Here is a 27,806-nt window from a genome sequence, read left to right on the forward strand (position 1 = left end):
CCATACAATTTTTTGTAAATTTTGACATTTTCAAATGGTTGTATCTTGCTTACTATTGGGTCTATTTACACCAAACTTGGGGATTTTGTAAAGCTTGGTCTGCACTTTATGACTATGTGGCTCAATAGCTGCTAGTCCCATAATGTGTAGACTCGTACCTAGTCCTTTTGGGCTTGAAATCGGGCAATGGACGATAGTCTGTCATGGACTGTGTTTCCAGCGAACAGATGAATGAAGAACTGAACAGGTTTTGTCAAATTTAACTATGGATTTGCACAGAATTGGCGCAAGAAACTCACCTAAGCAAGCCAAAAATGAAATTATACAAAAAACGTTATCCTTTCAGCTTGCGCCTCTATTTATCGTGAGATTTGTCTGTCTCGTCGTGAAACTGTGAGATTAAACTAAAAACCCCTCACGACAAAATCGTGAGACTTGAGAGGTCTGAATAATTTCAGACTTGTACGGGAGTTGAACCCATGACCTCTGCGATACCGGTGCAGTGCTCTACTAACTGAGCTAACAAGCCAACTGGGAGCTTGTCATTTTGTTGGTTAACGAGTGATGAATAAAGCCAAACCTGTATTAGGCGGACACACCCTCGGGACCCATGCTAGTGTCCGCTCAGTACAGGGTGTCCGTTGAAAACAGGCTCCCTCAGAATTCGTCTTAAAAGGGTCATATTAATATTCCTCAGTATTACTAGTAAAAGACCTTTAAAGGGTCAAATAGCATTCTCGTGAACGATCGAGAACTCTGAAATACCGTATTTCCATAAACAATGACAAGTATATGAGGCATTGATCGAATCACGTGAAAGCTTACAAAATCAAGCAAGAACGAAATTTCTGGAAAAACAAAACCGAATAACAAAATATTACATTTCTGTAGACTACGAGTAGTCCCTCTTTCGCTTAGTCCGTCGTGCTTGACGCGAAAGAAAACTGCGATAAAATAAGTGGCAGCGCGAACTCCTAGGGGCGAGAGGGCGTCTCGCCCCCAGGATTTCCCGCGGCCATTTTTTTCTCGCGGTTTTCTTTCGTGTTACGCACGACGGACTAAGCGAAAGAGGGACTACTCGTAGTCTACATTTCTGTGACAGCTCAATCTACTAAACGTGGACAAAAAAATCATGCATTCTTTTTGCAGCGTCCGTTTGATACAGGTTTCTAACGATAGAAATGACCATCAAAGTAAAGTTTAAGGTGTCCGACCGCGTCTGCTTTTAATAGAGATGTCCGTTGAATACAGGTATTTTTTACTGTGAATGTGGGAAACGAAAAATGGGACTTGCAATGCTGTCCGCTTAATAGAGGGTGTCCGCTTAATATGGGGTCCGCTTAGTAAAGGATTGACTGATTAGAGTATGTTATTGTAATTTTATTATTATTATTTTTTTAATTTTTAGAATTTTAGAATTTTAGAACATCTTTGTGCGAAGCGAATGCGATCGTCCCGTTATGCTAGTATGCGTTATACAAACTGATAATTTGTTAATTTATAATTTATTAAAATAAATCCTTAAAAATTTTATCGCAGAAATCGCAGGTTATTCGTAAACTCGCACGCGCTCCAAAGCGAAAAGCTAGATGGCGGCACTTCCAACAGAAGAGCCTGATCGAAGGCTATATCCAAGGCAGCCCCCTCCCTCCCCTCCCCTCTCCTTTTACCCTGCTATTTCCCATTGGTCTTTGCAGGTGTAATAGTCTTTGCTGCCATTTTGCACGTGTGCAAAAATGAAGTTTTTCAAAGGTTTGTTATTCGGTTTAAAGCGGCTTGATCCAGTGAAATACTTGATGTGAGACAGTAGGTAACTTTTTTCCCTTTTTCTGCGTGTCAGAGCCAGGAGGAGGAATGAGGAGACGTTTTGCTTGTTGATCAATGCAGTGCTTTGTAGGATGAAGGTAAGCTTAGCATAAACTCACAAACTTTAATTTACAATGTGACTGCGTTTCAGTTTGATTCAATATAAGCTAAGCGTACTAGAACGGGTATAATACATAAGCGTCAGTAGAAAAACAAAGCGACAAATTTTATACCTGCCAACTTTCACACCTTTTGGCGTGAGTCTCAAGCTTGCAGTTCGAACTCTCAATACGCGATCATGGGGTGGGGGATGTCTTGAAAACAAAGACCCCCTGAGACCCGTAAGACCCCAAAGACCCCAAAGACTCCAAAGACCCCCTAAGACCCCAAATCTTGAAAACACAGACCCTCCATTTTTGTTTTTTTTTTTGTTTTGGTGGGGGAGGGGGTACTCCTCTCTCTAGTACCCCTGGAAAAATCGTGAGGGGAGAGGGGAGGCCATTCTTGTAATGTTTTTTTTCTTTGTCAACGGCATTGGAAAATCTAAACCCTGAGCATGCAAGTAAGATAATTTACCCTTGTCTGGTGTTGAACTTTTTTTCACCAATTGACAAAACTACGCACAGGCCATTAAAATGATTTTTGTGAAAATGTATAACCTTCTAGGTTTGTGTGCAGTCAATTGTGAGTCAGTTTACCTTATTGTTACTTATTTTCATTATTGTTACTTATTTTCACTTAATTTCCTGATTTTCTGAAAACATTTACGAATTGAATGATGCGCAGAGATCCAATTTGACTCATCTTTTCTCCGTGGGGACCGGAAACCCTACAAACTAGTAATAACCAAAAGTTAGGAAGTACGGGCGAGATCGATGCAAGGTGTTGTTGGATTAATAAAAGTTTAACAGATGTGTACTGTGACATAATTCCTCGGGAAGTGATTTATGATTTACTGGTAGTCTGCACAAGGGCTCAGGCAGGATCTGCTTTCCTGTACACTTTCAGTCATGTATGGTGACGCACAGCACTAGCACCGGTTACAAAAAGTTTTATGCCAGGCTACTCCCCCTCACAAAGTCTCACGGCATCGCAATGTCTGTGTAAAGTTGCAAGTCACAGCAGTGAACTAAAATTAGACTGAATAGTTACAAGTCGAGTCTACTCGAGTGAGCTTTTTCACAAATTGAACCTTAAAAAGTAGAGTATTTTACTGTTTCAGTTAACTTTGAATGTGCTGTAAAATCCCCCCCCCCCCCCCCCCTGAATAAGACAAGTTTTTTAGGTCGGGTGGAAAGAAAAGGGAGATAGTACTGGGGTGAGGGGGAGTACAGTACAGTTGTCAGTTTGTCAACCTTGTGCTCTCCACAGGAGATTAAGAGCGGAGGGTGGTACATATTTTAAAACTCCACCCCTTCCCCTCAGAAAAAGACAATTTTGGGGGGAAGTGACAAAAAGAAGAGAGAGTACAAACAGAAGACCATTCTGATTATTGCACACGTGAAAGTTTACTAGAATGGCTTCCCTTCCCCCTCCCTCACAAAAAGGTGATTTTTCCAAGGGGGGTCGATTTTTCCGGGGTTACTGGGGAGAGGAGTACCCCGCCCCCCCAAAAAATATGTAAAAAAATGGGGGAGTTTGTTTTCAAGTTTTGGTGTCTTAGGGGGTCTTAGGGGTCTTTGACACCCCCATCAATACACTGTTCAATTGTGAAGAAAAATAGTACAGATAGTGCGGACATTGAGCAAATAAAATGATCACGTTATTGACACCATGTTTGTTTTTTGCAATCCTTGTGCGTGTGCTGAATTGCAATAGCAAGAGATTGTGTGAAAACTGTGTTCGGCCACCTTAAGCCTTAATTAGTCTGTATTTGTTACAGACTCAGCTTGAATTATTAGGATTCCCAATGTTACAAAGACTGCATTTAGGTACACCTTAGAATTTTATACCTGCCAGCTCTTCTCAAATTAGAGGTGTGACAGGTTTATCCAGGGAGTGCCAGGAGTTTGGAAGACAACTTGAAAATATTTAAGGTGGCCGAACACAGTTTTCGTGCGTGCTTTTGCTGATGCAATTCAGCGCGCACACAAGGATTGAAAAACAAACATGCCTTCAATAGAGCGATCATTTTATTTACTCAACACCCGCACTATATGTGCTATTTTTCTCCATTGTTGAACACAGTGTATTGATGCCTTTAGTCTTTTATTACAACGCTATGTTAGAAAAGGTAATGACGCAAAGAACCCAGCAATTCTCAGCTTTTTCTTTGTTACCAAAAGAACCCAGTTAAATGCAGCGCATGCGCAGTTGCTTGAAAAATTGAGACCGATTGCTTTTGCAGAAACTTGCCGATTTCTAACGATCCAGTCGTTAGAATTTCAAGAAATTTGGCCAAAAAAATAATTCAGAAACCACGCGAATGATCCATCGCAAAAAATCTGAATTTTGACATAGGGAATTTTTAATAATACAGAACATGCAGTGAAAATGATTTTCGGCGAATTACGAAAGTCGCCTATGTCAAAATTTTATTAGAACAGTGTTGACAGAAGGGATTTAATGTCAATTCATAGTGGGCAAATGATGAAAAAAATCTAACGACTGAATTTTTTTTTAAATAAACAAAAACCATTTTTTAAGCCTTGTTTTTAACCAGCCCCATTGCCATGGCAACAGCACTCACCTTAGCCAAAATGTGAGAATAAACCCTTCTGTGGTTAACCTTGACTCTTGCAAAAAGTGGGCATCAAAGCATAAATAGCTTTAAAGTAATGGTGGATTAGGCAGAGGCTCTTGAAAACTGTGTTCGGCCACCTTAAAGATATCTGCAATAACCAAAATGTCTGTGATTTCCGAAGACATCTCAAAGATTTCTGAAGATATTCTCAGCATTGATGATCACAGTCCCAAGATGCACTTTGCCAAAATATAATGCCGGTGCCAACCCTTTTTCTTTGATATCAATGTGTACAAGCAACAATCTCTGCAGTCTCATTGGCTAAGAGCAGGTCAAATTGCCCCAAAGGAGTGCAGAAAACATCATGAAGTTTAGGTTAGAAATGTGAAATTCAGTGCAAAATTGATCTCAGGAAAACAAAATGGCTGTCAAAAAATATTTTCAACCATACAAAAATTACTACTTCCTAGTGAAAATGTGGAAGACAAGCAGTGAATATAAAAGACGTAAGTGTAATGTCATTAATATTCATAAGTGAACATGTGTTTAGGTCACGTGATCAGTCAATGAAATTACAGAGTGAAGTTTTCTGTATACAATACAAGCATGGCGTTGTGTTTCTTTTACCTGCACTTGGTCTCGATACCACATCTGGCGGCAAGGATGCAGCCATCCACCTAATAGCTTCAACAAGACTGGTTTTTCATTGAAGAATTCCCTGAATACCTGTAGAAAGTTTTCGTGGTAAGCATGTGCTGTTGCGACATGCTCAACCCTGTCAAACCTCATGGTGGTTTCATTACAAAATTTTGCATCATTCGACGTCCGTGCCGATGGCAATGCGGGTCCCCAATGGGAAAAATGGCTTGGTCCAGACGTAGATAAAATATTCAACACTTTACCAAATACTGGAGAAGACAATGATTATGACACAGCAGTCGCGAAAATGAACGAATATTTCTCTCCACAAGTCAATACCACCTACGAAGTGTACAATTTTCGACAAGCAAAACAGAATGAGGGTGAATTGCTGGACAGCTATCACACCAGACTTCGCCAACTCACGAAAACCTGCGAATTTGGCAACATTGACAAAGAGATCAAAGAGCACATTATTTTGGCATGCACTTCAAGCTCTCTACGACCCCGAGCACTTTGTGAAAACCCAACACTAGAAGCCCTGTTAAAGCTGTTAAAGGAAGAACATTAGAACTTAGCCCCAAACAAGCAAAAGATGTCGAAGATACCGGAAATGATTCTGTCAACAAAATCAACACAAAAGAGGATGATCAACATAGCCGCCGCTGCAACCAAACCGAAGATTCTTCCCAGTCACGGTGCAAATGCTTACAGTCACCCAATCGTAATTATGGAGACAAACAAGACAAATCTTCACGAAAATGTGGCAATTGTGGTGGATTTTATAATGCTCCTTACCAAAATATGTGTCCAGTGCGAGGAAAAACCTGCAACACTTGCAGAAAAATTGGTCATTTTGCTCATGTTTGTAGATCAAAACCTCGCCACGTGGCCTCTGTGGAAACTGATGAAATCTCTGATGAAGAATATGAGTATGTTTACACCGTCAACCATCAAGAAAACAGGAAGCCACACCCCAGAGTCGTTAAAAGAAGAGTTAAAGTCTTTGTTTGGAGGCATAGGAAAAGTACAGAATAAAGAAGTTAAACTTCACATTGACCCTGATGTGACACCCCGACAACAGCCCCATCGACGAATTCCTTTCCATGTTTGAGAAGATGTAGAAAAAGAGCTCGAGAGACTTGAGAAATGAGACATCATTGAAAAGGTCGAAGGGCCAACACCCTGGCCAGGTTAGTCCTATTGTCGTTGTCCCCAAGAAATCTGGAGAAGTTAGGATCTGTGTTGACATGCCAGAGGCAAACAAAGCAATCAAGAGAGGAAAACATCTCATGCCCACCATTGATGACCTCATTGCTGATTTGAATGGTGCAACCCATTTTAGTACATTAGATCTGTCTTCGGGATACCATCAGCTTGAGTTAGCACCCAAAAGCCATTACATCACAGCCTTCAGTGCACATGTCGGTCTAAGAAGATGCAAACGTCTGCCATTTGGAGTCAATGCAACATCAGAAATTTTCCAAGAAGCAATGAGAGAACTCCTTTCTGGTCTACCAGGATGCAAAAACATCTCAGGTGACATCACTGTATTCGGAAAAGGCCAAGAAGAGCATAACAAGAACCTCTGTGGCGTTCTTCAGAGGTCAAAGAAAACAACCTTCGCCTAAACAAAGACAAGTGTGAGTTCTCCAAGGACCAAAATCAAGTGCTATGGTCACATTTTCAGCTCTAGTGGTCTGAAACCCGATCCAAGGAAAGTTGAAGCCATCCACAAGGCAAGACCTCGTCAGAGCCATAGTGAAATGAAGTCTCTGCTTGGTATGGCACAGTATGTATCTTGACTCATACCAAATTATGCCACCATCACAACCCCACTGTGCTTGCTGACGCGACAGGACACACCTTGGAATGGGAGCAAGAAGAACAAAGAGCATTGAATGAGCTGAAAGAAGCCCTTGTTGGAGATCAAGTTATGTCTTATTTTGATCCAAGAAAGAAGACTGCAATCATTGTCGATGCCAGTCCATTTGGTCTTGGTGGTCTTCTGATACAAGAGGGTAAAGTTCTTGTTTATGCAAGTCGTGCCCTGAGTGATGTTGAAAGCGGCTACTCCCAAATGGAGAGAGACACTTGCTGTAGTATGGGAAGTGGAACATTTTCTTCCGCATGTTTATGGTGCCCAGTTTTCTGTCATCACTGGCCATAAGTCCGTCATTGGCATCTTCAAAAACCACAAGCAAACTTCCCTGCAAATTGAAAGGTGGAAGCTTTGACTAATGCCCTATGACTGTCAGCTGATCTATTGACCTGGAAGAGATGCAGAAAACCCTACTGATTTCATGAGCCAACATCCCAGTTCTACAGCACCAGAAGAACCAAATTTGGCTGGAGTTTAAGTTAACTATGTATCCATTAATGCTGTACCAAAAGCAATGACACTCGAAAAAATCAAACAAGAAACCAAACACGATGCAGAAATGCAAGCTGTCATCAAAGCTATAGAAACTGACCAGTGGAGTGTCCCAGAAGTCCAAAACTACACGAAGCTCAAGGAAGAACTATCTGTATTCAATGGGCTTAAGTGTTGAGAAGAAACAGAATTGTCATACCATCTAACCTCAAAAGTAAAGCAGTAGACCTGGCACACGGAGTTGTAGAGACAAAGCAACTAATCAGTGACAAAGTGTGGTTCCCAGGAATCAACAAGCTAGCAGAAGAGAAGGTCAAAAAATGTCTTTCATGTCAAGCTGCTTCAACCAAATCACCACCACTAGAACCCCTTCGAATGACTCCACTTCCTAGTGCACCTTGGAAGGAAGTTGCCATAGATTTTGCCGGGCCATTCCCATCTGGTGATTACATCATGGTGGTAACAGATGAATTTAGCCACTTTCCAGAAGTAGAAATACTCACCTCAACATCAGCCAAAGCTGTGATCCCTAAACTAGATGCAATATTTGCAAGACAAGGAATACCTGGGGCAGAGAAGTGTATACGCCTAAAACTTCTTGTATGAAGGGAACTTCTCTTCATATTAAGAATATGTGAATAAAACAGCTGTGTAATCGTAAGGTTCGAGATTTTGTTATGGCTTTACGGGCCCGAAAAGTTTCCGGTGCTTTCGAGAAATGGGCCCCTGATGTCCTGAAAAGTGACAATGGCCCACTATTCAGTGGTCATGAATTTAAAAACTTTTCTGAGTACCTAGGATTCAAGCACAGAAGAATCACTCCGTATTAGTGGAGGGCAAATAGAGAAGCTGAACGCCTAGTACAAACCCTCGAAAAATCCATCAGAATTGCCCACCTTAAGAAGGCAAAAATTGGAAGCAAGAATTGTACGAATTCTTCCGTCAATATCGTGCAACACTGCACCTCACTCTACTACCAATGTGTCCCCATGTGAAGCTTTAAACAATAGAAAGCTCACGACCACAATACCAGAGTTACCAGTCACTTGGTATAAGCAACCAAAATTTACACCTCAAGAACCATCAGCCAACATCGCCCAGAGAGATACTATGCAGAAGCAGAAAATGAAAATTTACGCTGATCTCATGATCAAAGCACATGCCCAAGAAAGAGAGATCAAGCCTGGAGAAGTTGTACTCATGTGACAACCCAAACACAACAAGTTAAGCACCCCCTACAATCCAAAACCTTTCGTTGTGGAGAAGAAACAGGGTACAAATACAGCAAGTAATGGTTCAAAGACAGTGAGTGTCACCAGAAACTCTTCCCACTTCAAAGTTATTCCAAAGCACTTTGCACAAAGCCAAGAGAACGGTATAAAGAAAGATGATGAAAAGACCCCAGGAATACAGCAAAACCCATCTGAGACCAAAGAAGAGAGTCTGCCGAGATGATCCAAAAGACAAGTCAAACCTCCTATTAGATTTTCTGACATTACAGGAGTATTTTTCTCTAAAAAGAGATCTCAGTTGAACATTTATTATCAAACTTTGATTATTGAACAGTGAACATTGTTGTTGTTTCTTAGAATGTTTATCTTTTAAAGGCAGAGTTACTCACAAACCGCTACTCATTCTGTAAGTTTTATTCACATCTTGTTTTTCATGCAAAGAAGAGGGGGGATGTAATGTCATTAATATTCATGAGTGAACACATGTTTAGGTCATGTGATCAGTAAGTGAAATTACAGAGTGAAGGTTTCCGTATATACAGGCATGGCGTTGTGTTTCTTTTACCCGCACTTGGTACCGATACCACAGTATTGAGCTCAGACTAAAAAGGTTATGCTTGAAATAATGGTTGACATGACAACTATGAAAACCTCCTCGAAAACCAATTAATTGTTAAGAGACTAATCGGTACTCTGTAGCAAAACATAGACAAGGACTTGAGAGACAACATGAGAACCAGTAACTTCTAATTATTATAAAATGCTCTCCTGGACTGAGAAAATTAGTCACTTGGTTGATTTTAGCTCTTTATTTTCACTCTGCTTTTTGGTTCAAGTATCTTAATTTGAATGTTGAAAAGTTTCCTGTTCCTCGTCAATTAACATGATACAACGTTTCACAAACCCATGACATACTGATAAGCCCAGAGAGCTGTAGAAGACCCCAGTGGGGGTTAACTCCCTTATATGGGCTATATAGGTATGTGTGGCCCCAAAGGGTATGATTTTTCAGCCATTTTGGTCATAAATTAAGGGTATCGATTTTGGCCATTTTGGTCATTAATAGGGTATGGTTTTGCACTCTAGCCTTGATATATAATGCTTTTACTGGTGGGTAAAATGCAGTTAATGGAACATGATACATGCAATCTAGTAGGATAAACAATAGTACAATACTGAATGCTCAATCCATGAATGAACATTCCTTTGTTCCCTTGTTAGCACAAACACTATTCGTGTCTGTAGTTTAGCTTCAGTATCTTGCAGTATAATGTAGTAAAATATCTTAGCTTCTCCTAGATTGGCTCATATATTTGTTAGCCCCATTCACTGCTAACAAGCTCACCACGTTGCATTTATTTAGTTCATAGTACAGCTGTACCTATTGGTTGAACTTTGAGACACTGTCTTGCTATATAAATCTCAATACACTGTCAGAGGGCATTATCCTGGCACCTTGCACAAGAGTACACAGTTTGTAACAATTTAGCTTTAAAATTTCCCACCCTCCCTCCCTTGGAGAAGGGCTTTTATTTGTCATTTGCCAATAAATTGGGGTCACTCCATGTGGTTCAGTTAAGTCTGCATAGCGACTTCTCCCAAGCTTTGGCATTCAGCTTGTGTCTTTGCCATCTTATATCTTAGCCTTTAATAAAGGCTTGTCTGATCCAGCCTGTGCTGTGCTGGGTAAGTTAAAGGAAAGGCTCTGCCAATACTCTTGTTCTATTCTCACGTTAGTGGGGGAATAAGTGAGGCTGAAATGGGGTATTAATTTAAGGGTCAGGTCATAAATAGGGTATCAAATTTTTGGTCAGGTCAAATCAAATAGGATAGGGAAAATCACAGATTTTGGTCATAAAGAGGGTAAGGGTTTTGGGAAGCGGGCTGCACACCCCCACCCAATTTTTCTGGGAGTACCCAAGACCTGTTCATTTTCCCTTTGCTTTATTCTCAAATTCTTTAAATTTAACAGGCAGGAAAGACACTCTTTGTGTTAAGGTCTTGAAGATAGTGAATGACTATTTACCCTTGAATTTTAAAGAGGTCAAACGTTTTGGAGCTTGACACCTGAATTTGTCATGAAAATTACCAAAGCATGACAGACATTGTCACTTATATTTTATCAATAAGTGCAGGCACCAGAATTTTTTGTCATAGCTTCGTGTTTGGTGTCCAATTTTCTCGTAATTAGTTTCCTTTGTTTTGTGGCCTTTTGTACATGTTATGTTCATTTGCATACTCTATATGTTCGGTTTGCATGTAAATTTATTTAGTTAGTAGCGGTTTTAGTTTCTGTATATGTCTTGTTTGGATTTGCTACAGCTTTACAGTCCGTCTTTGGTTTTGCATGGGGTTTGACACATTCATTTTGTAAGTTTCCTTGTTTATTTTGCTTTGCCGTTTTTCTGCACTCTTCATGTTCCGTCGTTGTCAGTTATTTTATGTTCATTCCCGTGTTTGTAATTTTGTTATTTTCAGTTACCGTGTTCAATCTAGGTTTGGGTGGAATGAAATTTCTATGGAAAGATTTGGATACGTGTAATAAGCGTGTGCGATAATAATAAGTATAAATCACATGAGTTTTCTCTTCATTTTTGGAATAAATACATGCACATTTTTCAAAGACTATAAATTGCACTTGCACTTACACTACAGACTCCTACAATTTTGTTAGCTTTTGAAAAATCAAAGCATGATTATTTATTCCAGATTGTACTGGAAATCATGTGATTTGTACCAACCTTTACATGAACTTTGCTTTTCTTTCATTGATTCAATTATGTTCATATAACTTACGTTGTGGTTCAGTATTACCTTTGGTACAATTTGGTATAGATTCCTTTGTTTCAATGACTAACATTATAATATATTACTGTGTACTAGAACAAAGGAAACTGTCAAATTGTGCCAAGGGTCAAATTGAACCACAGCATATATTTCTGGATAATGAGTCAGTAAAGGCTGTAATAGCTCCATTTTTTGGGGTGTCTCTAAAACGAAGACCTCTAAAACGAAGACCTCTAAAACAAAGACCCAAAGACCCTAAGACCCCAAAAACTCTAAAATGAAGACCCCCTTCCTTTAATGTTCTAAGGCATTTTTACCCATAATGCAGTTTTGCTTCTTCTTTATGCGGCCAATTTTGTGATGTCAACACGCGTACGGTGTTAAGTTTTTAACCACCGTCTTTTGCTGAGTGACAAAGCTCTCACACTTGGCCGGAATTTGGGTGACCTACAAATACCTGTGAATTTATAATCATCAAAAATTTCTTGTGCGCAGTTAGTTTAAACATGTCATGTGATGCATTCAAAACTGGGGAATATTTAGATGCAAGAGATGTTGGAATCATATTCCCCAGTTTTCAAACTTTGTGATTTATGTTTCATCTCAAGTAATTTGTTTTATAACATAACGTGTGCGCTGGTACATGTAGTTCCTATCAAGACATCATGGCTAAAGTCTCTATTTACGCATGGTTGCGCGTAAATAAAATGACGTGTGCAGGGGGTCTTTGTTTTAAGGCTTTTGGGGTCTTAGGGTCTTAAGGGTCTTTGAGTCTTTGGGTCTTAGGGTCATTTTTAGAGGTCTTTGATTTACAGACACCCATATTGATGGTTTTAGTCTTTTGTTACAAAGATACGTTAGAAAGGTAATGATGTAAAGATCAGTAGCACACTTGTCATATGCTAATGGAAAAATCACGGATTTGCGTGAATCTTCTAAGAATTTCTTGGTGCACAATGATCAGATCTGCTAGGGACTTTCCAAAATTGTTGCACATGTGTTGAAGATGGTTTTGGACTAAACAGAAGTAGAATAAAGGATTTTTGAAAAAATATAATCGGAGCCAAATTGTAACGTTAGCGACAAAAACATGGCATCACGCGTAACTCGTGTGGGCTTCACTATTCACTGTTTTCTTGTTTTTGCTAACTTAAGGTTTGTTTATGACGGTAAGACTTAACAGATGATGAAAAAGGTTCCTTTTTAAGCAATTAGTGGCAAACAAAATCCTGAAAATTGGTGCTAAATCTTCCTTAAAATCAACGAGAGTGTTAACCATATGATGCATCACGCTTTTGAACCTTGGGAGAAACAGATAATTTTCAATTCATTGTGCGAGCTATAATTCCTGAGTTACCAAACAATTTACCCTCAAAATGTAATGCTCATAAGTTGCTTTTCACTTTCTTTCCGATTTTTTGTGTTTTTATGGAAACATTGCTGAGATTTGAATTTTTTTCTGCGTTCTAAACAGTTGGCAAGCGGTGTGATCTGGCACGCGATAATTCTGCTGGTCGTATTGTTTATGATGAGTGCACTGGAGCGTGTCAATGTTGACATAAGCAAAATACTCAAATGACAAGCTAAATTTTGGTACCAAAATCGATTGAATCTGTTAAAAGCTGACGAAAATATTTCCATAAAGTTTGTTCAAAACATAAGGTCAACAGTTTTGATCCTGAGGAAGGTAAGTGATCAAACTTCGAGCAAAGACAAGCACGACGCTGTCTTTACTTCCACATCATCCCAAAGTCTACAGAACAATAAGCATTGTTTTAGATTTCCTTATTAGGAAGTAAAATATTGCATCAGGTGAGGAAATGACTGGGAAACTCCCTGAGCACATGTCGCGTGTTTCAAGCACGTAGTCAAGTATTGTGTTGTTAGCAAGCACAAGGCCATGAAATTGAATGCAAAGATTAACATTTTTTTTAAAAATTTTCCTTAAGTATGGTATTTATGCATTTTTACGAAAAAAGGGCGTGGCTGCATTGTATCATGGGTAATAGAAAATTAGCTTAAAACGCATCTGAATTGACTGAAATGACGTAGTTTCAAGATAGGAACCAATTTCCTTCTATTTCTGACTTATTTCTAACAAAAATTAATTCTTAAATAAATTTTTGCATTTTACCCCAATGTTAAGCCTTTGTACATCAGAACTGTGCTACTGATCAAAGAACCCAGCAAATTCTCAGCTTTTTGTCTGTTGCCAAAAGAACCCAGTTAAATGCAGCGCATGGATAGTAAGTTGCAAAAGTGCAATTGAATGTGGAATCGCTTTCTTGGAAATATGCCTTTTTCTCAAGAACCATGCATTCATTAGAATTTAATGAAATTTGGCATGCAAATACTTTAGGAAATAAGTAACCGGAATATTGAAAAAAAATTGAACTTAACAAAGGGAAATTCTAGATATTTCATTGAACCTTTAACAAGGGATGATTAAATATCTCTCTTAAATTATTAAAATAGTGTTAACTTGTGAGCATCATTACAAACTTGTTGCATGCAAATGATGAAGAAAATCTAATGACTAGATTTTCTGCAAATAAACAAAACCAATTTTAAAGGCCTGTTTATATTTATTCATGTTGCCATGGCAATGGCACATATGTCAGTTTAACTATCAGAAAATCAAAGTTTGTGTTGTTAACTTGCTAGCTGCCATTTTGGCGACTAAAGAATCAAGGGTTTTAGAGAAAAAGGTGAATGAAACACAGGTATCAAAAACTGTGTTCAGCCACCTTAAGAACAAAATCAAATTTGTTACTTATTTACCCATTTGGATTTGCCTTATCCATGTATATATGGTATGGATTCCTTGTTCTTAGCATAGTTAATAGAGCGGAATGGTTATGAAGCTGGCAAAGATCAAATGAGCAAACAAAGACAACTAAATTTATGTTGGAAGGTCCATGACCATGCACAATCTTTTATGCATGGTCAAGGCCAAAAAAGTGAACAAAAATGTACAACAAAGAACTTTGTTGGATTTCATAACCATTTCCCTCTTTACGTAATGTTCTCAGGTATTGAATTTATCAAACAAAGGAAAATAAAAAATTAATGGCTCTTCCTTGCTGCTATGCATAAGTCAATTCCTGCAGTGCCCACCCCCCTTCCCCAGGCCAACCACTGAAGGATGGGATTTCAATCCAGTTGCATTATGCAAATTTTACAGGAAAATTTCAAACCTTGGCGTTGCCACAAGATCTCTCTTTGAGATTTTCCCATAAAGACCTCAATCTTGGTTGATAAGTAGTTATTAATAAACCATATAAAATTATTTTTTCTGAACAGCAAAACTAGCCAAAAAGCAGCACTATTTGTACATTCTATACCAATGGCGTTTCTTTATAGCAGGCTTTTATGCCTACAGGGTGCCTTCAAAATTACTGTAACACCATCCAGACACCAATAAGCGATTGGCATGATGGCGTCATTTGACTACATCTGCCAGAATCTTCAATTTTTATGTTTCTTGTGCTAATTAGGGCAATTGTTAGTTGAATCCCACCGGGAATTAAAAATTTCCCCATTTGATGTCATTCAGTTCAGAAAACATTGAGGAGACATTGCCTTAATCTACAAATTCTCTATGCTATATTGGCATTTCATTAGGAGAGTTAGTATTTTGAGCGTAATGGAAACTAAATACATGTAAATTACAAGGAGACCTAATTTTTGTTTTCCAGATGAGATGTAAACAGGGAACCAAGTGGATCAGAAACTTGGCAATCAGGATTTACATGCACTAGTTATCCAGGTAAACTAGTAAAAGTGATATACAGTTGCTGTAAACACCGACGGATAAGCCGCACTTTTTTACTCAAAATTTTCCTTAAAAATGGGGGATGTGACTTATGTGCAAGACCATCTGGACAATGTGTAATAAATTTGCACAAATTAACACTTTCCATCGAAAATTTGTAAGCCGGTTAAGCAAACTAATAAGAACTTCAATAAACGAAGAATATCAGAATTGGCTCCTAAAAGAGTCATTTTTGTTCATAATCACGAGCTTACATTTCTTGCTGCTAAACTGCATTAAACCTTCATTAAAAAATCTTTTAGCCAGTTTATTAGGTTGCCATTCTAGCTCATTCTAGAGAAGCTAAACATCCCGCAGTATGGAATCTCCATTCCACCACAAAGCTGTTTACATGTCAACAAAGAAAGCTTCGAGAGCTACTTGTGTAGAGTACTCAATCTCCTGGTGAAATGCTTGGCTACTAAGCTATGAACGAACGAACGAACGAACGAATGCGTTCGTGTTCTTCTTGTTGCATGACAAATTCTACTGAAAAACTGACAGGCATGAAAAAATTACGGGTTTAAAAATACCAGAGAAATATCAAACATATGTCAAAGTTGGCAAACATCATGTCCATACTATTGCAAAACTAAAATTTTGGGTAAGGGTTTCAGTTAAAGTATTCTCTGGTTTCAATGTTTGTGAGTTTATGCTGGTTTACATTCAATAAATCAAGAAATGTACCTGTAAAGAACTTTCTCAAGCTCCACTTGTGTATGTATTTTAATTTCTTTCCAAAATCTTTTTTTGAAAATTAATAATTATAGTTCCCAAACTTGGGGTGCAGCTTATCTGCAAGTGCAGCTTATCTGCTGGTGTTTACGTTATATTACTCTTGATTAATAAAGTTATTACACTACTTTGTAGCATTCGTATTGTAACAATTATGCCATCTTTCGGTTTTTTGTTTTCATGACCTGCAAAGATCTTTGCTCAAAATCATTATTCCACTCACACATTTTTTTCAGCAAAATTTGCACTACTCAAAATTGTAATGTTTTTTTTTACATTTTAATTAAAATATATCTTTCATTTATTGGCAAGAAAGATGTCCAACTTTGAAATTCTTTCTCATAAGTGCTAACTCACAAGGCTCTGAAATGTGACAAATTGTCCTCTCTTTTTCACTGCAGTCTTCTGGGGTAACCTTGAAATTGCACTGAATTCCTCTTTTGCACTCCATTTTAAATTTTCACAAATAAACTAGGAACTGGGCTTTTATCCATTTTAAATGATTAACTAATTGACCGGCTAATTGAGAGGTTGACTGGCTGGTTGATGGACTGGCAGAAAGACTGATTAGCACTTGGAAATTTTTAAGTACACCTGTGAATTGCATCAACTCATTGTTTTCTATGTGCTTCCCTTGTGTTCTTTGAAGTTTCCATGACATGCTTACTTGTATGCATGTATAACTCAACAATGCAGTTAGGCATGTTAACTATATATATCCCAATAAAATATTAGTGACAAAATATCCTGTTAAACTTCTGGTTGGTCTCTGAACTGATTTATTCATTGCCTGGGCACATGTAACTGTTTAAGAAAACAGATCAATTAGTAGAACTGGCATGGTGATTGATTGGCAAACAGACTGACTAACAGGTTAACTCACTGATAAACTGATATGTAGACTATTTGACATACTGACCAGGTGAACTTCTCTGACAATGAAATAAGTATTAATGAGTGCTTCCCTTGGACAGTTTGTTAAGCAAGTGTAAAGAGCGAGCAAGGTGATTGAGTGACTTACTGACTGACTGAAAACTGCATTGGCAGAATGGCAGACAGACACAGACCGACTGACAGACAGACAGACAGACAGACAGGCAGGCAGGCAGGCAGGCAGACAGACAGACAAACAGACATGCAGAGACAGGCAGGCAGACTGACTGGCTGACTGACTGAAAACTGGCAACTGAATATACTAACAGATAAAATGATTGGCTGAATTGCAGACAGGCACAGATTGACTGACAGACAGACCGACTGACAGACCGACCGACTGACAGACAGACAGACAGACAGGACTGACTGACTGACTGACTGACTAACTGACCTCTTAGTTGACTGATTCACAGACTATTTGAGATTTTGTTAACAAGACATCAACATTGTGTTGACTAAATTCCCTCTTCGTTAACTGAGGATCGTACAGGGGTATTCTCGTGATGAGTGATTAGCTGATTTTATTTTCCGTGAAACATGAATGTAGGAAATTCGAGATCTGTGACTTGAAGGTTTTGCGTGACCCATGAAGAACTTGAATTAGCAACCAATATTCGTGATTTAATCACTCTATTCTATGTGTTTTTGAGATGCAAGTCCTTCAGAAGATTTGTTAAGACTGAAAACATCAAAATAATGCAACCCCTGTATAATTTTTGTAATGTTTTGTAAGGCATCTGCAACAACCAAGTAACAGAGCTTTCTTTGATGTCCTTCGCTTGATTTTCAAAAATGTCATATGATCTAGTAACACTGTTTAGAGTGTAAGAGCAGTTTATTAAAAGAGTACCTTGCTTATTTTCGTGATTCAGGAAAATGAAATTTCAATATCTGTGAGCTGTGATTCATTTTTTTCCATTCAGGAACTGTGCGACCCTCTTAACTGCAATGTTAAGTACATGGTAACAATTATAAAAACTTGTATAAAATGATTCCTTAACCTGACAAATAAGTATTCTTCCTTTTCCAGATCAGATGCCAACAGGGACAAAGTGGACTAACTCCTCAAGCAGTTATCTTTAGAAGGGATGCCTGTTCTATTTTGCAATCCAACTCTTTGGGAAACCAGGTAAACAAAGCTCTTGATTAAGCCAAGTTCTGCTGTGATTATTTGACTTCAGACATGCAGTTTATGCCTTGATTATTTACACAATGAGTAAGAAAAGGTGTTAAATCACACTCTTTGAAATTAATTGTCCATGAAATTGTTAAATTTATCTTCTGTGTGATGTTCAAAAATAAGCTGTTTTTTCAGAATTAGATTGCATTTTCACCTTCAAAGAAAATTGTTGAATACGTGATTGTATAATTTAGTGAGTAATTGGGCTGCAGTACCAATTGACTGACATTGTTAAAGTAGCTGTGGTCTATCCCATTTGTTTTATACATTAACAATGAGAGAGAATTCCAGGTAAAAGTGAGAGAAACCAAAATTTCATTCTGTGAAAATGATAACTGGCACAGTAAAACTCACAGTATCCAAACTATGTACAATAACTCAAACATGAAATGACTGACTGATGGATGGATAGACTGACTTACTGACTGACTGATGGACTGACATACAAACAGACTAATGGATTAAGACAGACTGACAGACTACAGACTGACTGACTGACTGACTGACTGACAGACAAACAGACTGCCTGTGCTCTGGGCGTAACATCAGCCGCAGGCAGCATGAAATGAAATTAATCTTCAAGCTGGACACTCTTCGACCGAACGGACTAAACATTAACTTTAATTTCTTGTGACTGTGGGTGTAGCGCATATTACACTTAGGCATGCCAAAACAATGGTTTTCTTATTTGTTTACTTTGTACTTCATGCGCATGCTTTCCGTGTGTGTGTATGTGAACAGTTTTTTTGTATGGTGTGGCTAAATCCACCTACCGAAGAAGGGCTAAGCCCGAAAAATTTAGTTTATCAGAACAAATTTGACACTTTTCAGAGCATTTTGAGCATTATATACAACTTTCGGCAGTGTCACGCATCGTATGAGTTTTTTGATCATTCCTACTGAAGCAGACTGACTGACTGGCTGACTGATTTATTGAATCATGATAGACCACCTGATTGACCCATGACTGACTTTGTGACTGACTGATTGACCCTTTACTGACTGATTGATTGACTGATGGACTCATGACCAACTGACTCACTAATTAACTCATGACTGACTGACGGACTGACTGACTGACTAATTTATTGACTCATAACTGATCACCTGATTGGCTCATTACTGATTGATGGACTCATGACCAACTGACTCACTAATTGACTCATGACTGACTTTTTAACTGACGGACTGATTGACTCTTTACTGACTGACTGAATGATTGACTCACAACTGACTGACTGACTTTTTAAGGATGGCTGACTGACTCACTGACTGATTGCCGATGGACTGCTAGCAGACTGACTGATTGACTGCTGACAGACTGACTAACTCAATGACTAACTATGGTTGACTTATTCTTGACTGTCTGACTGACTGATTGACTGCCGATGGATTGACTGATGGACTGTCAACTGACTGATTGATTGACTGTTGAGAGACTGCTGACTGACTGCCTGACTCACTCACTCACTTACCAATGGACAAAATCTGTGATTGGCCGATTTACTGACCAAACGTTTAAACTGATTGGCAGATGATGTATCGACATTGATCTGTTGAACTCTGTATCATATAAACAACATTTTGAAAAAAAATTATTAAAAGATAAAAACATTAAAAAGTTACTGAAGAAAAATCTTGGTACAGTATATTGCATGTCTGAAGTATTGAACACAGTCAAACCTCTCTAAATGACCACCTTGTGTAAAGTGACCCCCGGGAAGTGACTATCTTGAGTCTGAAATGTGACTACCTTGTAAAAGTCCCAAACTATCTCATGCAGCTAAATTATTAGAAGAGAACTTCGTCTATAATTTATAAGCACCACAGTTAGTAGAACTGACGTGGTGATTGACTGGGAAACAGACTGACTAACAGGTTAACTCATCGATAAACTGATATGTAGACTATTTGACATACTGAGCAGGTGAACTTCTGTAGCAATGAAATAAGTAACAATGAGTGCTTCCCATGGACAGTTTGTTAAGCAAATGTAAAGAGCAAGCAAGGTGATTGAGTGACTAACTGACTGACTGAAAACTGGCAACTGAATATACTAACAGATAAAATGATTGGCTGAATTGCAGACAGACAGAGACAAACTGACAGACAGACAGACAGACACAGACAGACTGACTGACTGAAAACTGGCAATTAAATATACTAACAGATAAAATGATTGGCTAAATTGCAGACAGACACAGACAGACCGACAGGCAGGCAGGCAGGCAGACAGACACAGACAGATAGATAGACAGACAGACAGACAGACAGACTGACAGTCAGACAGACAGACAAACAGACAGACAGACTGACAGACAGACAGACAGACAGACTGACTGACAGACAGACAGTTTGACAGACAGACTGACTACAGACAGACAGGTAGACAGACCGACTGGCAGACAGACATGCAGAGTGACAGACTCACAGACAGACTGACTGACTGACTGACTAACTGACAGACAGTCTGACTGACTGACTGACTGACCTCTTAGCTGACTGATTCACAGACTATTTGAGATTATGCCAACAAGACATCAACATTATGTTGACTAAATTCCCTCTTAGTTAACTGAGGGTCGTACAGGGGTATTCTTGTGATGCGTAATTTGCTGATTTTATTTTCCATGAAATGTGAATGTAGGAAACTTATTTTTCATGATCTATGACTTGAAGGTTCTGCCTGGACTGTGAGGAACTTGAATTATCTACCGATATCCGTGATTTAATTACTCTATTCTATGTGATTATGAGACGCAAGACCTCCAGAAGATTTATTAAGACTGAAAACATCAAATGTGACCTCTGAATAATTATTGTAACGTTTCGTAAGGCATCAGGAACAACCAAGTAACAGAGAGCTTTCCTTGATGTCCTTCACTTGATTTTCAAAAATGTCATATGAAAATATTATATTATAAAATATAAAGTACTTTTTGGTTTCCTGCACTACTGGTAATTAAAACAACTATCACATATATCGCTCAACCTACTCTACATTGGTTTCAACTGTACTAACGTTAACATATCTCTTATGTATAACTTAACTATAGATATTGTCCTATTCAATAACAAAGAAATTCTCGTCGGAGCAATGCCAGTTTTTATTACAGAATGGTTTCACAGTAATATTTTGTCCATCAGAGACCTGCTGAACAGTAATGGTCAGCTACTGTCTTTCCAAGAATTTAATAACAAGTGTGACTGCAATACGAATTTTCTCCAATTTTACCAGTGCAATCCCAAAATATTTAGTAATCAAAGCAAGAAATACAGAGCCACTGGAAAACGAACTATATACAAGAAGTAACTTTGTGTTTCAGTGAGACGACTCTACACAAATACAACTGGATAATGCTAAAACTAGAGACTTCTATGGTCTACTAAACCGGAAAATTCACACTGTCAGCCAGACTGGCCCAATGGATTGGATCAGCATAATAAGACTAGATGAGAATGCCTGGACCTCCCTAAAGAGCATCTGCAAGCAGGGTCCGAATTTGCGCTTTCCCGGTCACCAATGCGACTAAAAATTTTGCACTGGCGACCAGAAATTTACAACTGGTCGCCAGCGGGCGATTAACTATTTCATGCCTCGATAATTGCACAAACAATAACTTTGATTTTCAGCCAAATCGATTAAAATAAAATTCAAAGCCGCCCACCAAGTGGTCACTTCCTTTTTACCTTGCCGCTGCTTTTGAAGTATAAAACCAATTTTCCTGTTATCATACATCTACCACAACGTTTTACAGCTACAATCTGTGCGAAGCTTCGCCGCCATGTTTTTTCAGCGGTTTCCCACAACATACGTATTGCGGGAGCAAAGGAGGCCCCATGCGTTCTTTCTCCATGAATATTTATTTAGGCGATGTGGTGTCCAAAGATGTTCTGAAATCTTTCCGTAATTTATTACAAAGTGGAGACGGAACATCCACGAAGAAATTAGATGAAGATTTAGATATTCTCTAGCCATCAAAAGGTGGAAATGTAGATCTGTCAAAGTGGTCAAAAGATGATTTCAGCACTGGTTTGATTCCTGATTACATCGAATGCAAATATTTTGCCGGCCCGTGGCGACCCAGAATTTTGGTTTGTGTTTCGCTGTGAAGGAAAAATTTTGTGGACACTTCTTGGCGACCACATTTTTCCATATGGCGACTGCAAAAAAATTTTAGTCGCCAGCTGGCGCCTGCCGAAAAAAGTTAATTTCGGACCCTGGCAAGGAGACAAAATTGAAAGAATTCCAGTTTAAATTAATTCATAGGATTGTAGTTACTAAAAAGGAGCTCCATCGATATGGTATTAAAGCGGATGATGAATGTCTCTACTGTGGTGAGAAAGATTCAATTGATCATACTTTTCTTAAGTGTCGATTTGTAAAGATTTTTGTGAACAACGTAATTGACTGGTTTAACGTTGCCAACAACTCAAAATTTGCTCCAACAATTGAAGAGAAACTATTTGGTATCATATCTTGCCCATACGAAAAAGAAATATTAAAGAAATTTAATTACACCATCCTATTTATGAAATACTACTTATACACCAGTAAGATGCATAACCAAGCTATTTACCTTTCTGTCTTTGTTAGTTAAGTTTTATTTAAGTACAGAATACTATAGAAAGCTTTAGTCATTAGCTAAAAAAAAATGCCCCTCGCAAAAGCGCAAAACCTTACATAAGAGCAGGTTATTAAAAAGAGTACCGTGCTGGCTTATTCTCATGATTCAGGAAAATGAAATTTCGATATCTGTGATATATAATTTGCTATTTTTTCCATTTGTGAACCGTGCCAGAGACCCGCCCTGTACGACCCTCTTAACTACAATTTTAAGTAGATGGTAATAATCATTAATACTCATATAAAATTATTTCTTAGCCTGACAAACAAGCTTTCTTTTTTTTTCCAGATCAGATGCCAACAGGAACAAAGTGGACTTAATCTTCAAGCAGTTATCTTTAGAAGGGCTGCATGTTTTATTTTGCAATCCAACTCTTTGGTGAACCAGATAAACAAAGCTCTTGAATAAGCCAAGCTCTGCTCTGATTATTTGACCTCAGACATGCAGTTTGTGCCTTGATTATTTACGAAACGAGTAAGAAAAGCTATTAAGTCACATTCTTTTAAACCAATTGTCCATGAAATTTATCTTCTGTGTGATGTTACAAAGTAAGCTGTTTTTCCAGAATTAGATTGCATTTTCACCTTCAAAGAAAAATTGTTGAATTGGCGATGGTATAACTTAGTGAGTAATCGGGCTGCAGTGCCAATTGACTGGCTGATTGACATTGTTAAAGTAGCTGTGGTCTGTCCCATTTGTTTTATACATTAACAATGACAGAGAATTTCAGGTAAAAGTGAGAGAAAACAAAATTTCATTCTGTGAAAATGATCGTTAAACTGGCACAGTAAAACTCACAGAATCAAAACTATGTTCAATAACTCAAACATGAAAAGACTGACTGACGGATGGATAGACTGACTGACTTACTGACTGACTGACTGACGGACGGATGGACAAACAGAGAGACGGACAAACGGACAGGCCGATGGACAAACAGACGGAGAGACGGAGGAAAAAACGGACTGACTGACAAGCTGACTGACTGTCTGACAAACTTACTAATGGATTAAGACAGACTGACAGACTGCTGATAGACTGACTGACTGACTGATGGACTGACATACAAACAGACTAATGGATTAAGACAGACTGACAGACAGACAGATAGACTGACTGACTGACTAATTTATTGAATCATGGCTGACCACCTGATTGGCCCATTACTGATTGATGGACTCATGACTAAATGACTCACTAATTGACTCATGACTGACTTTTTGACTGATTGACTGACTGATTGACTCTTTACAGACTGACTGACTGAATGATTGACTCACAACTAACTGACTGACTTTTTAAGGACTGCTGACTGAATCACTGATTGACTGCTAGCAGACTGACTGATTGACTGCTGACAGACAGACTGACTAACTGAATGACTATGATTGACTTATTCATGACTGTCTGACGGACTGATTGACTGATGGACTGTTAACTGACTGACTGATTGACTGTTGAGAGACTGCTGACTGCCTGCCTGACTCACTCGCTTACCAATGGACAGAATCTGTGATTGGCTGATTGACTGACCAACAGTTGAAACTGATTGGCACATGATGTATCGACATTGATCTGTTGAACTTCGGTATCATACAAACGACATTTTGAAAAAAAAATTATTAAAAAAAACATTATTAAAAGATAAAATATTAAAACGTCACTGAAGAAAAATCTTGGTACAATATATTGCATGTCTGAAGTATTGAACACAGTCAAACCTCTCTAAATGACCACCTTGTGTAAAGTGACCCCCGGGAAGTGACCATCTTGAGTCTGAAATGTGACTACCTTGTAAAAGTCCCAAACTGTCTCGTGCAGCTAACTTATTAGAAGAGAAATTTATCTATAATTTATAAGCACCACATTAGTTTGGCAAAGTACACAGAAGGTCACCTTTGGACTGGTTTGACTGAATCTCTATTTACTGTAAACCTTGATGGGTACGTTTCTCAAAACATTTCCTCTCTTCTCCGCCAATATACCTTCAGATGTCATGAAAATCTTGAACAAAATTGCGGCGGAGTGTTTTGTTTTTCGAAATTTTCGCTTTTGCTTTACACTCTCTAAAAAAACAAGTCTGCAAATACCGGTCTCTAAAACGACGGATGTTTATTATTGCGTGACTGATTTGCCTTGTGTTACGAAAAGAACGTAATAGTGTCACGCAAGATGAGAAATGCAAGTACCTGTACAGAAGTCTTTGTCGTGGAGTTTAGATCCTCAGCTAAAGCAGAGTAACTCTTTAAGAAGCAACTAGAAGATAGACTAAGGGATAACAGCAATTTAATTGCAAAAGTTAAAACTGTTATAATTTTGACCTGTTAGTATGCAAAAATTTACTCGTTACGTGCAAACAGCGTGCAGAAATTTGCATGTTTTCTTTTTATGACTTCAAACCAGTTGTCATAAGCAGAATTAGAATTACAGCTTTGCTTACAATTTCACGGTTCTTCTTGAATGAATTTCTTGATGTTGTATGATCGGAAATCATAGAATTGAAAATACACTTGAAAATACGCTGGAGTTGATGTATTTCCCGTGCTTAGAACAAATATATTTCAGAGCCGTTTCTTTTTGTCTTGAAATCAAATATAAGCCGGCAAATCATCAATAAAATAATCTGTACACGGTTGTAAATTTTCTCGGGTTTTTCAGCCATTATTTGGAAACCATTCTTTCATTGGAGAGGGTTTGAGAAACGTACTCTGAGGCAGTCCTAAGAGTGATGAGCATATTATTTCTCCTTACAATATTATATATTTGAAAATCATCAACTCGGGATATTGTCTTGATATACTACCAAATTCTCAAAACAAAGATTAAATCATTTGGGGCAATTGGTAAGGAGAATTTATATGTCCAGCTTGGGACTGGAACTCTTATGTTTACAGTAAATGAGGTCTTGTCAAAACTAAGCGGTACGATTCCAGACTGGTTTTAGTAAACGGTTTGTTTCTGTTCCAATGTACGCCACAGATACGTTTAAATTTTACGTTAGACTTTAAAACAATTCGGTACAATTTCTCTAAATATATTTCATTCGTCTGAAGTACTAAAAAGACGTATCTGTGGCGTACTTTGACATAAGAAACGAGCAGTTTACTAAAACTAAGTGTTGATGGTACTGCAACGTTTTACCAAGACTTTTCCAGGGCTTGGCTTATTCTTGGTGAGTTTATCTGGTTCACTCAAATGGTTGGATTGCAAAGTAAAACAACACGGGTGGAAAGATAACAAAATTTTATTGAAATAAAAATTGTCTCTCTTGTCCATTACTTTTATTGAAAAAAAATTAATAAAAAAATAATCTAGCCAATCTTGTCCCTGCTCTTTGGGTTGCTTCCACTCTGCCTCTCTGAGTCGGTGTTGTTTCTTTAGTCCTCATTTAATATTCCAACTTTAAAATCCTGGTCTGTTTTATCTGATCCTTTCATTCAAGCCGGGGACAGTTAAACACTTGGAAGAGTTGACCGTTTGCTCCCAAGTGGGGTGGACAGCGTAAAGGAAAGTGAGAGTTTGCTCCCCATGCCTCCGGGGTCTCAGTCTTAATTTGTCACAATGCCACACTGGAGTAATTTTGGAATTAATGAGTTGAAAAATAATTAAAATGCCAAATTCGTAATTTGGTTCAAGATGCTAATCCGCAAGTCAATGCATCGAAAAAATAAAAGATTTGCCAATAAGCTCGCCCTCCCGGAATATTTTGGATGAAAACCCATTTAAGTTGGAAATGTCCGCAGCCAGGACAAGAAAAACAGAAGCGCTGAAGTATGGCGCTCAATTTCAGTGCATCACCGTTGAAATCAAAGAAAGATTTGAAAACAGAATCCGCCAGTCTGACCTCCGACCAAACCTCCGACCGACCGTCATTCCACAAACTTCACCAAAGAGCACAAGTCACTAAAAGTCTTTCATCTGTGAAGCTACCGATGTCAAGTTTCTCTCTTTAATTTGGATGAAAGAAATTGGGCGATTATTACGGCAAAAAAAGCTTTAGTTTTGATTTAAAAATAAAAAGATTGCAAAAGGTTTAGATAATTATGCGTATTCAGCTTGTTTGTTTATTGTCGCATTTCATATCACGTGGCGTTACTCTGGAGAGTTGTTTATTCAAATGCAAATCCAATTCCCGTGCGAATGAATGAATAATTAGAAAGACAATTCTCCAGAGAACATAAGTGATCTGAAACGAGCAATTAACATACGAAGCCGTGTGGGTCTTGTTAGTTGAAAAATAAAACAAGCTAAAGATAAAAGCCGAATCTCTGCTAACAATATTAACAATTTTGGACAAAGTAAGAGCTAAAGTTATGTGTTCAAGAACTAAGTTAAATATTCACACGCGCTAAGATTTAAAAGTAGAAAATTGTTGACTAATAAATTTTGTCGCGATTGCTTCTATTTTTTAAATTTGGCCGAATTTTGGCTTCAAATGATTTAAATTTTCAACTTGACTCAATAATTTCCATTGCAGAGGTTTAAAATATTTTTGGTTTTATCAGCTGGGTTGGTAATGTGAATTGGCCACCGTAAAGAAATTCTAATCTCTTTCGGATCTCTTTACGGTGGCCAATTCACATTATCAGACCAGTTGATAAACCAAATTATCTTGTTATACTCCCCACCGACGCAGCACCACAGTTTCTTTAGAAACTTACCCCATCTATTCATTTACAATATTTTTCTTTGTTAATCAAAATTCCCACTATAGCGTCCTTCGCATCCGTGACTTCTCTGCTCACGCAATGTCTCTCCTCACTTTGTGGAAGAGCATTGCGTGATCATCCGTGGAACTCTGAATTTAGTGAATTTTACTAGATTTCAGTGGAAAAGAAATTGAACCCACCTAAAAAAACACCCCCTAAAAACAAATGTTTATGATTATGAATTTTTATTGTTATTGCAAAAAAAAATTAAGAAATGCTATATTGATTCAATTTATATCTATATAAATTATACTCAATAACTTGGTGGTGAAAAATTTTGAAT

General features: G+C 38.2%; 1 long non-coding RNA gene across 1 annotated transcript; it reads left to right on the forward strand.

The window, feature by feature from the left end:
• Window positions 1–1,448: 1,448 nt before the first annotated feature.
• On the forward strand, window positions 1,449–27,694 carry LOC145468758 (uncharacterized). The gene is made up of 5 exons (XR_014042242.1): window positions 1,449–1,752; window positions 1,841–1,904; window positions 15,220–15,290; window positions 18,037–18,135; window positions 23,103–27,694. It is a non-coding gene; the product is annotated as an uncharacterized LOC145468758 (long non-coding RNA).
• The last annotated feature ends 112 nt before the right edge of the window (window positions 27,695–27,806 follow it).

Source organism: Orbicella franksi, chromosome 14 (assembly GCF_964199315.1).
Source record: "Orbicella franksi chromosome 14, jaOrbFran1.1, whole genome shotgun sequence".
Taxonomy (NCBI): domain Eukaryota; kingdom Metazoa; phylum Cnidaria; class Anthozoa; order Scleractinia; family Merulinidae; genus Orbicella; species Orbicella franksi.